At 42.0% G+C, this 11,736-nt stretch overlaps 1 pseudogene; it reads left to right on the top strand.

Annotated features, from left to right (window-relative positions):
* Nucleotides 1-10,012: 10,012 nt before the first annotated feature.
* LOC119232898 (transcription and mRNA export factor ENY2-like) lies at nucleotides 10,013-10,310 on the top strand (annotated as a pseudogene).
* The last annotated feature ends 1,426 nt before the right edge of the window (nucleotides 10,311-11,736 follow it).

Below are 11,736 nucleotides of genomic sequence, written 5' to 3'. Positions count from 1 at the left end.
ACAAAAATGAACAATGATGTAAGAAAAAAAAATAGGTGGAGGGCAAGAGGTCCAATGGTTTATGATAAAGGACTATGGATGCTTTGGTGGTGGGGCTGATGAAAAGGTGTGAAGCTATTCCACTAAATCATATACACTGTTGTAAGCCAGCATAAACTCAATTAAAAAGGAGAGATTAAAAACAACCCACTTGTAAATTAATGAGCACTGCTTAAGTAGATATGACTAATCAACTTAATGGAAGAACATGGACCTATAAAAAAGAATGAGAAAGCTCTTTATGAAATTGGTCTAATTAAATGATGATTAAGCTATACAATGCTGTTTTTTTTTAAAGCAACATTTAGAATACTTGCTTTTTGCTATAAATAGGATAAAGTGAGACTATATATTTGTGATTGCTTGCATTTATATTAAAAAGCTATATAGGTATACAGTCTTGCATTGCTGAATAAGGATGTGTTCTGAGCAATGCATTCTTCAGGCAATTTTGTCCCTGTGTGGACATCATAAGGTACAATTACAGAAAACTAGATGGCACAGCCTACTGCACACTAGGCTATATGGAACAGCCTATTGGCCCCACCATGGTATGTGTGGTCCATTGTTGACCAAAACATCACAAGTGATATGTGACTTTACACACCTGATCTGGTGGTGACCAGTGGGCATAGAGAGATGAAAACTGAAAGGCTAGTGAGACGAGTGAGAGCAAGACTTTTCACTAAACACTTGTATTTTATGCTTTTTAATTGAAATATTATCTATTTAAATGTACATATGTTTTCAAAGAATACATTGCAAAATTAACAGCAAAGTTCACTACAGGATCAGAAGACAATACTTATTTTTTAAGTGCTCTGAGTCAGAGACATGTTGGCAAAAGAAAACAAGGGGAGAATGTTTTGCATCACCTCCCTCTTATATGGGTAGTAAAACTCTAATAGCTCATTTTTTTGGCAGCAATCACATACTCTGAGAATAGGCACCTTTAAAAACAGACCTGTGTGGAGATACAGCTGATGTAAAGGCAAAACATAGTTGGCAGGGAAACCTGTCATACAAATTTGGAAGCAGAATTTTTATTTCTTCTTATGTGGGTGTATGTATTCCATTTAAATAACATTTCTTCTGCCTTATTCCTGAAAGAATGTGATGGTTTTTGCTGGGAAAAAAAAAAAACAAATAAAACTGCATGCCGTAAAGTCATCTTCCAATTTAAAAAATTCCACTAAAATTCTGAATAGAAGCCTCCCTTCTGGAAAGCATAAAATTCAAGTCTAAAAGGTCTTTCTCCAGGCAATGAGCCAGTGAAAGTCATTACAATGGGCTTTTAAAAAAAATGTTTTCCCCATTCTTTGTAGTCTCTGTGTAAACTGTTTTAAAAAGAAAGAAAAAAATCCCCTCTTAGACATTCCATGGTATCTGATTATTACAAAATTCATCCAGACACTCAAATGGAAAAAGATGTAAGTAAATAAAATGAGTGCTATTTAAATGAGTGTCCTCCGAAAATAAGCATTACCTGAGAAATCAGTGCTCAGTTTACTAGCTCCAAAAACTTTCTGTTTTTAATTCACCGAAGGATGACCAGATATTGGAAGGAATGGGTCATTCTACCAAAAATCAGAAGAATCTGTTTTTGTTGACAGCTATTATTTCTTTCTGCCCGCCACAACCTTCCCTCTTTGGAGAATTCTTCCAACCACTTTGAGTCTGGTGGAACAGTTGAGCACAGCATCTAATCACGTGGCCATAGGATGATCTAGATCTGGCCAAATACGGTAACTCATTTCCCTTGCCTCGTTTTTGGTACAAAGGAATGGGCCACTATGCGGGGCAGGCATGTATTCCCAGCTGACTCCATTATCCTCTTATATTGTTTCTCTTCGGAGCTGGAGAAGGGGCCTTGCCTCTCAGATCACAAAAGCTTAGCCATGAACACAGGAAAGCCAGCAGCCACATAAACTGTATGTGCTTATTATAAAGTTTGGAAAGCTATTATATTTTTTTTAAAAATTCATTTCAAGTTATTGACATTATGAGTGATTTCAACATTTTTAGTGCTATTTTGATTTCAATTTTAAGAAACAAAGGATGGGGCCTCTGTGGTGGCGCAAGGGGTTCAGCACCACACTATGAAGCAATCCACAGCCTCTGCAGCACGAGTTTGATCCCTGGCCAGGGAGTAACCCACATGGCAAGGCAGACCTCTCTAGACTCTCCCACTGCTCTCCTCAGCAGTGTATTTCAGTCAGTCTGCCTGTTCTGTTCCCCACTCTGTCTCTGGTGAATCCTCTCACCCCCCTGCATCTCTGGCCTATACCCCAGCTCTTGTATGCATAAATAAATAAATCTTTAAAAAAAAACACACAAAGGATGATTAAGCTTGAGGTGGTAAAGGATATAGGACAACTTACAAAGTTTGGACTGCACATTACAGATTGGGTGGCAGAGACTTCACAGAACTGATGAAGTTTAGTTGAACCTTAAATAATCTAGGCGAACAGAGAAAACAGTGACAATATTTTGTACAGAAAGGGAAGCAGGCAAGGTCAAGCTGCCTGGAACAAGGGGTGAGTGTGAGCAGGCAGTTAAGTGGGCCTAAAAACATAAGCTTCATAACTGAGAGTCTTGAGACTAAGTGAGGAAAGGGACCCAGATGGAGTTGGGAGAAGGAGCACAAGTAGAGGAGCCTCTTTTAAAAAAAAAAAAGAGGGAGAAAAGGAGACTTTTTTGGCCTAAGATTGAAAAGGGGGTGGGAAGAACTGGAGTAAGGGAGCCTCCAGGCAGATATAAGCGCACTGGACATACTGACATGCCTAACTGCCTTCCATCTAAGGAAACAAGCACTCTACGTGCCCCGACACTCCACATAACCATCACTGTAGCCACAACTGATTAGACCAAAAGTGAAGATAGGAGGTTGGTCTGAATGCTGACCAGTAACCTAGCACATCTCACACACAGTTTCACACGCAGGGCTTTTCCCAAACAGGCAAAATTGAGCCAATCCTCTCTTCTCTCATTCAGCCCCTGGCTGGGACATTCCGAAGAAAGTTCCTTGTAGCTCCAGAAGCTTATCTGAAAGGTTATAAATTAGACTAGATCAGGCACAGGGTTGCAGATAAAATACAGGATGGTTACATTTGAATTCCAGATCAACAATAATAAAATCTGCTTAGAAGTATATCCCAGGGAGTATTTGAGACTTCTACTAAAAAGTTGCTCATTTATGATTTATATCTGAAATTCATATTTAAGAGGATATTCCATATTTTTCATTTACTGAGTCTGGCAACCCTGTGATGAACCCTTTGCAGCAGGTGAACATAAAGCACACAGGCCAAGCAGTGCAGATCTCTCCTTTTCTACCTTAAGGAGGAAAGCAGCCTGCTGGCTCCAGTGCCAGGAGACTCGTGCTGGCACAGTAGGTGTGTCGCCTGCCCTCTTGTTGCTGGGGCCTCTCTAAGCAACTGGAGAACTGCACTTGCTGTTCCTTCCTAATAATCTTTGCCACCCAGTCTGCCCTAACCACATGTACACTGTACTTATTCTGTGTATGCATGAGGGACAGATGCTCATCACCAAGGATGCAGGCTGTTAACTGTTGGATTTTATTCTTTGTTCTACTACATACCAGAGAAAGCCTTCCAGATTAGGTCTTTAAAAGGAGGGAGTCCAATGCAAATGTACCTTCTCTTCCTTCATTTCAATCCCTCTCTGGGCCTCCCTGGTGGCGCAGCGGTTGAGGGCTGGGTTGCGAGGCTGCCCGCAGCATCTGCAGCGCCAGTTCGATCCCCGGCCACTGGTGAGGGTCCCACAAAAATAAATAAATAAATAAATAAAAATCAATCCCTCTCTGAGTGATATAGACTCTCTTTGAAACTCCTAGTCAGGTGGTGCTCTATCCTTACCCAATCCCTCAAGAAACCCCTATGCTCCCTATAGGAAGAGGACATTCCTCCTTTCTCTCTCTCTCTCTGTTTTTGAATTGCATTATTTTTTATTAGCATTGGTTTCATTAACATTGATTTAGGGAAATAGGTTCATACCTCCTCAGATGTATGTCACCATACCAAGCCTACCTACCAAAGCAACCAGAGTCTTCCACTATAGCCCACTGCCAGCTGTCTTTTGCAAGGCTTGCAAACTTGAGCACATGGCTCACAACTGGGAGGGTGAGAACAACCCCACAGCTGGGCAGGTGAGGCCAAGATACCCTTGACATTCTCAAATGTACCTAAAAAGCAAAGCACACTTCTCCCAGGTGAGTAGTTTTTTCTCAGCTACAAAATCTAATTGCATGCAAAAGAAAGATATTATTCCTGGAAAATGTCATTAATCTGACAAGTTGCAAAAAAAGTACTGGTGTTGAGAAAGATTTCTTTTCTGGCTGACTTTGTTGCCAAATGTGTGCATGGCTTTCTAACTTAGGGGGTGGTGTCAGCTCTGACTTGGTCTTTATTTATGAATCTCCTCCCTTCTAACTAATTAGAAGGGGAGAGTTCCCCCGACATTTAGCAGTCCACAGAGGGACCACCCTCATTGTAGCAGTCCACAGTGAGTACCACCTGACAGGAATCCAATGGAGCAGAAATGTAAAACAGAAGTCAGAAAAACATGGAAGAGAATGTAGTGTTGATTCCTATTAACAGATCTCCAAACACTGGTTTACATCTTGGACTTCAATAAGAATTCTCTGTATCCTTGTATAAGCATAGCTACCTTCACCCCCAAAAAGCGCCAGTAAGCTTCTATAAAGAGCAAGATGGAAAAATATTGATATTTCAGACTTTGCATGTCATGCAGTTTTCTGTAACTACTGACCTCTGCAAAAACAGTTCTAGACAATATGAAAATGAATGAGCATTACTGGGTTCCAATAAAACCTGATTTACAAAAATTAACAGCCATACCATTCTCCAATAGAGACAACCAGGGCTCCTTGGAGTACAAGCTGATTCTTGGCATTTGGTAGAGAACATATGTCTCAGGCATCTTGTGATTTGAGAAAGTAAGAAAGTGTTCACAAAACAAGTGGAGAGGGAGCATGTCAAAGGGACACATGAGACCATGTGAAAGAGCTCCCAGTAGCCAAAGCTGGAAAAATTTGAGCAACAAGATAAATAAACAGTTGTTTTTAAATGGAGATTTTTACTGTTATTTATGTATGAAGGCTGAAAGATCAGGAGACTGCAGCCACCGAAAATACAATGTGTTACTCACAGTTCCTAAAAGGAGGGGGGATGCTGTGGCACAGAGGGTGAACAACAAGGAAGCACCAGGGTTGAGCAGGAGACAGAGGGAGAGAGAGGAGAATTAAGAGTCTGTGTTGCAGGAATTTAGAAAACCTAAATAAGGGACCAGGAAAAAGGCTAATTACAATAAAGTAAAAATCATAATCAACAAGCAACTATAAAGCAGAGACACACTATGGGGGTAGGGAAGGGAGTAGGTTCAAAAAGGGGGGGGGCCTCCCCGGTGGCGCAGCGGTTGAGCGCTGGGTTGCGAAGCTGCCAGCAGCTTCTGCAGCGCCTGTTCATCCCCGGCTGCTGCCCGGCCACCGGAGGAGGGTCCCACATGGCGCGCAGACCTCTCCTGCCACCCGCTGCCCCCCTCAGCAGTGTACTTCGGTCCTTCTGCCTGCTCTGCTCCCCGCTCTGGCTCTGGTGAATTCTCTCACCCTCCCGCGCTTCTGACTGTACCCAGTGCTTGAATGAATAAATAAATAAACAAACAAACATAAATAAAAAAAAAAGGGGGGGGAGTGTATGGGGACTATAATCAAGATAAAAATGTATACATTGTGCAAAAATTTAAAATGATGTAAAAATATATATAAAATAAAATAAAAAGAAAAAACATAAAAAAATATATTACTGAGATGTTAAAAAAAAAAAAAAGAGTCTGCATGTGGTTTCTGCCAGAAGGAACAGATGAGGCCATTGTAGGGGAGGAAAATTCTTCCTCTACCCTTCAAGGTTCTTTTGCTAGTCTAATAATTAAATTGATATAAGACAGATTAATGGGATAAAAACAAAATTATTTTAAATTTCATATGTACAGAGAGCCAACATATACAGGAGGGGTCCAAAGATAGTCAGATAGGAGTTTATAGGCCATCTTGAGGCAAGGGATGGGACAGGGGCCTGGACCTTCAAAGGGAGAGGAAGATAATTGACACAAAGATAAGGAGGGCGGTGTTCAGTAATTAGATATTTGTCCTGCAATACAGATATGTCATAAAAAATTATTTCTCATTTAGAGCAAGGTCTCCTATTGAAATTCTTCCAGGTTGTTAAGAGAAAGGAAAAATTTCTCTTGCTCCTTCAAGGTCTCAGTTGCCTTTAGCTGAAAATAATCCTCTTGCCAAAATGGCACATCTTACGGAGACCTGTTATGAACCCTTTCTAGACTAGGCAAGTTTAGGACTGACTAGTTTGAATAATTTCAGCAGCTCTGGGGAATGCAGGCTGTCCCTGGTGGTATTGGCTCTGGTTAATAGGGTAGGGGTATCGTAGCAATAGAGTGAGAACCTGATAGAAGAGGCAGTGGGGGTAAAGACTTGGGATTCGTAGGTTAGCATTTGAGACGCACACTCAAGGGAGAGTCTGGTACTATCTCTAGGAATTGACTAGACCTGGGAGAAGCAGTCTCTCCTGAGTCAACAAGGCCCCAAAGTCAAAGCATCAGGAATACATGGTTAATACCGTAATACTGCATGATAACCTAATGCATGAAATATTCATGAATCCACAGTGATATAAAAGAGTGAATGTTTAAATAAATGGAAAAGCGACAAATGTCCATTGAGAAATTCCAAAAATTCCTAGAACTACTCCCCACTCCAGGGGAGTGACTTGTTTCCTAAGAGTAGCATATAAAAACAGGGGAAAGTCACAATATAGTGCAAAGATGCTTTTTTTTGTAGATGGGAGCAGAATCACAGATTATTTCATATCTGAACCCACAGATTCTAGCCTTCAATCATTTTATACCATTTCCAAGATCAATTCCTTTGAGATCAGTGTGTAACAGGGCTGAGAGAGGAGCACCCCAGACCCCACAAACCTGCCTGCTCTAAATAGGTTCTGCCATCAACAGCATCAACACAAAACATAGGAAACTTTAATGGGAAGGAACTTTAATACAATTAGTAAACAATACAGGAAAGGCAAAGAACATAGTTTCTAAATCAAGCACCCAAAGTTACCCGTCCCCTCCTCGGTAAAAGTCCACCCAAGCAGGATTGGCCCAGCGTAAGGCCCCAAAGCCTGCCACAAGTCTGAAGCACCTTCCAGTGGGGACCCACAGAAAAGGATCAGAAACAACCAGACAAGTCTCGAAGGAAAAGAGTAAAATCAACATCAAGACAAAAACCGCCATTGTCACCTCCCCACGGGTCTCTCACCCACATCTGTGTCACCCAGTCCACGACCAAAAGGCAAGCGCAGTTTCTTCACGTGTCTCTCTGCTCCACGTGCCTCTTCCAGGTCTCCTTCTGGCTCTCCATCTTGCTTCCTTCCTTCCTCAGTCTCCTCTCAGCTTCTTCTCTCCCTGCTCAGTTCCACCCTCCCTTGGGTAGGACAGGAAACCTGGAAACTCCCCCTTCCCTGGGGACCACCCTGTTACAAGTGAATGTCTCATAGAGGCACTAGGGTAACTTACGCAGATAAAAGAATGTTTGGTCTCAGAATCTGAGGAAGATACCTCATGTTACAGGAGTCACACAATGTCCTGGTCCAAACCTCTCTGCATATCCACAGAACCTATAATCAAAAGGAGCAGAACGTTTTCTGATATTTTTTCTGATTCTGTATCTTCTGCCAGTAGACTTTCTTGCTCTCTTTGCTAATCTAAGATTTCAAACACCTTATAGCAAATTTGATATGTCCTTGGGAGAACTAATTACCTAATTTTTACTTATCAGTGGAACTGAGATGGTGGTGATGAGAGAACAAGAAACAGCTGAATATACCAAAGCAATTAGTGGAGGAGCAATTTAGGAATAAAAAGAAAGTCATTACGCAAATATATATTAAGTTTTCAGCCTTGAAAAGAGTCATTGCTTACAATGGAAGAGGACATACATAAGGTTTTCCACCTCAAGTTGCTATAATTCCTTACAATTAATGTCAGTTGTCTGAATGGCTATAAATCTAACTCCTCACTAAAGTGTTATTATTATTCTACCAACTGCCTTTATGACTAAGAGTATTTCTTCTAACTTCCAGGTCACACTATCCCCTTTCTACTATGCCTTTTTTGGGCACGTGGTCTCCTGGCTTCGGGAAAGCAATTCTCCACCTGAACATTCAATTTGCAAAGACTCCAGGAACAATACCAAGCAAAGATATTTCTCCTCTTTGTATCTTCAAAGAGTTCCTGACCCTTTCGCAGACAAGAGTTGGCACGTTCTAATCTCCTGAAGTTCTCCTATGTCCAAGGGGTAGATGAGGATTACACATTTGCCCCTACCCTGTCTCATTAGAAATGTCAAAGGAGTTGGCTGTGGTGGCAGCTATTTCACAGTAGTTCTTGCAGGGACCTTCTTTGAACTTGATCAGAACCCCAAGGAAAGAAGGACCAAGCACCCATGACTGTCAAGTAAATTTGGCATTGAGGTATGTTCCCCACTTCTTGTGGATCAAATGTAGGTAGTTGGAGAATCAATTGTTTTAAAACATGACCCCCAAACAGTGTCATTTTGGTAATTCATCAACAAAGGTTTTTGCTCAATTGAGATGATGGTTGAATGCAAAAGAGTCCTTTTAAATCCTTTTGTTATAGGACAGGGAGAGGGGCAGCCCAAACCCCGCAAACCTGCCTATACTAAATGGGTTCTGCCATCCGCCGCATCAACACAAAACACATGAGACTAATGGGAAGGATCTTTAATAAAACTAGGAAACAATACAGGAAAGGCAAAGAGTCTAGTTTCTAAATGAAGCACCCAAAGTTACCCATCCCCTCGTGGGTAAAACTCCATCCATATGGGGTCGGCCCAGAGCAAGGCCCCAAAGCCTGCCACAAGTCTAAAACATCTTCCAGTGGGGACCCACAGAAAAGGGTCACAAACAACCGGACAAGCCCGGAAGGAAAAGAGCAGAATCAACATCAAGATAAAAGCTGCCATTGTCACCTCCCCACGGGTCTCACCCACATCTGTGTCACCTAGTCCACGACCAAAAGACAAGCGCAGTTTCTTCACGTGTTTCTAGGCTCCATGCGCCTCCTCCAGGTCTCCTTCTGGCTCCATCCTGCTCCTTACTCCTTCTCAGTCTCTTCTGCAGCTTCTCCTCTTCCTGCTCAGCTCCACCCTTCCTTGGGTGGGGCAGGGAACCTCCCCCTTTCCTGGGGACCACCCTGTTACACTTTTAGAGACATAATTTCTATTTTTAAGATAAAGCTCACCAGTGTTTTGAAACAAAATTCCCAACCAAAAGAATCATGTGTGTGTGTGTGTGTGTGTGTGTGTGTGTGTGTGTGTGTGTGTGTGTGTGACAAAGGTGAATGTGGCAGTGGAATACTGGAGTGAGGCCAGGCATGTGGGGATAAAAGAATTCACCAGGGACTGAGTGGAGAACAGAAAAGGGAGATATACTGACATAACCTGCAAGGGGGCAGGGGACAAGAAGGGTGACATATGTCTGCATGGAAAGGATTTGAGGCTCTGTTTTACACTGTTTTCATGGGCTTTCTTACTTGGGGCCCCAGTTTGCACCAGTCGTCTGCTGGAATGTCTGCTCTCAAGCACTGGCTTTTTACACACAATGTGTCCTGGCCCTGCTTCTGCATTCTTGGAGCTGAGCTGGGTTTTTCTGGTCATGATGATCAGTCTTAGGGCCCGGTTTTCATGGCAACCTTATGATTTCCTTATCTATTCAAGTCTCCCAAACCTGCCTGCTGGGCAAGGAGGGGCCTAGTGTTTAACCTTGTTACATGAATCCCTACAGTGAAGGCAAATAAACAAAGGTAATGGGTCTACAGCTGAAGAATATGGAAGAGTATGGTTAGCAAGATGAGCAAAGATGCGCAGATGAGAGCAGTGATTAACCAAAAAATAGAAACTAGAAAAAGAGAACAACTCAAAAAGTGGTTGACAGCTAAATTAATTGAACGTGGAGAGAAAGATCAATTGAAGGTATGCTGTAAAGAGGTAATTAAAGAAAAAGGACGAGAACACTTTACTGTTGATGACTTGGTAGCTGAAATCACACCAAAAAGAAAAGCTCTGGTTCCTGACTGTAAAGAAAGAACTTCTACAAAGAATAAGAACATTCCTCGCGCAGCATGCTTGCCTTTAAGATTCAATTAGATTGTTTTGTGGTTTTATTTCTGAAAGTAAAATGACATATTAACAATCATTTTCCAAAATTAATCCTTTTTTTGTATAATGGTATATATTTTTTCAGTAATGATGTATACGTTATATACATGTATAAACGTGTTATTTTAATAAATATCTCATAAATGAGGGGGAAAAGATGTCTGCTTTGTCTCTAATTATACAGATCTTTCTCAAATAAGCTGGCATCACCTCAGAACAAGACTATTCCCAAGTGGTGTGCCACAATTGGAAATGTTGCTCAACAAGATGGGGCCAAAAGAATGAAGATGCTGGTGTTACACCCCCTCATTCCCCAAAGGGAAATGGAACGGCCTAGATGAGTTCTCACCCACGCGCTTGAAAACTCAGGACAAGACTCAAGGGTAGGAACTCGGTGAAAAGTTAATAAAATATTCATCTGCAAGGGAAATGAAAAGAGGGGAGCATGGAAAAAGAAAGGAAAGAGATTACTTAGTCAACATGTCCTACCATTTAAGCTGTCTGAGGTGGAGCCCTGTGTTCATGCAGAAGGCAGGCAAAACCAAGCCCCCTGCAGGCCTACTTGTGTTCGGTTTTATACCAAGGATGGCTGCTTAACTCCAACCTTAATTCCCTGCATTCCCTGCTTCGAGAAGTCAAGAGTCACGGCAGATTCATGCGTGGCATGATGGGAGTAGTCCTTGGTGCCCAGGATATCTTCGGCATGGAGGTGGAGGACAGAGTCCATAAAATATAAGTGGGTGGCGTTTACTCAGCACTTACTATTCCCCCAATATTGGTGTCACCCAGTTCCCACCAGCAAACCAATTTTCATCACTAGCTGAGCCCAATATGAAGCTCTCTAGTGAAAAAACTAATAATTCTCAGAAGCAAACTTTGAGAGCTCGGCTCCCCTTATACTTCTGCTTCCTGATTCTTAATCTTTTCCTCCATAAGTGAAGTTGGGAAACCAAGAGCCAGATGACACTTTCTAATGTTGGTTTGTGTCACAGCTCAGACAGAATCTGGAATCTAAACCTATACCACCACCTTAACCCAGTGGTTGGCTCTGATATTCACAACTAATAAATCTTAGGTTTTTTTCTCTCCCTTAGGGTCTGTGCAGAGCTTTACAGGGGTCTATATATACAGAAGTCTATATCTACCCCGAGGTCTTTGGCATTATTCTACCTCCTTTCTGCTGCCCTAGTGCCAGGTCTAGAGCTACTCCTGTCTGTCACAGGCCAGGAGCTGCATTTGCCATAGCCATGTCGAGGAGGAAAAACTTTTCCTCTACCCTTTTAAATTTATTCTTGGAGGCCTGCAAATTAAACTAACAAATAATAGATTAGCAAGAGAAAAGGCAGACTTGTATTCAAGTACATATGACGTATGGAAGAGTTCCCAGAAAAATGTCACTATGG

This window comes from Talpa occidentalis, unplaced genomic scaffold, assembly GCF_014898055.3.
Source record: "Talpa occidentalis isolate TD23 unplaced genomic scaffold, MPIMG_talOcc4v2.1 talOcc4.7, whole genome shotgun sequence".
In the NCBI taxonomy this organism is placed as follows: domain Eukaryota; kingdom Metazoa; phylum Chordata; class Mammalia; order Eulipotyphla; family Talpidae; genus Talpa; species Talpa occidentalis.
The sequence above is the reverse complement of the archived record's forward strand: the minus strand, read 5'-3'. Positions and strand labels throughout refer to the sequence as shown.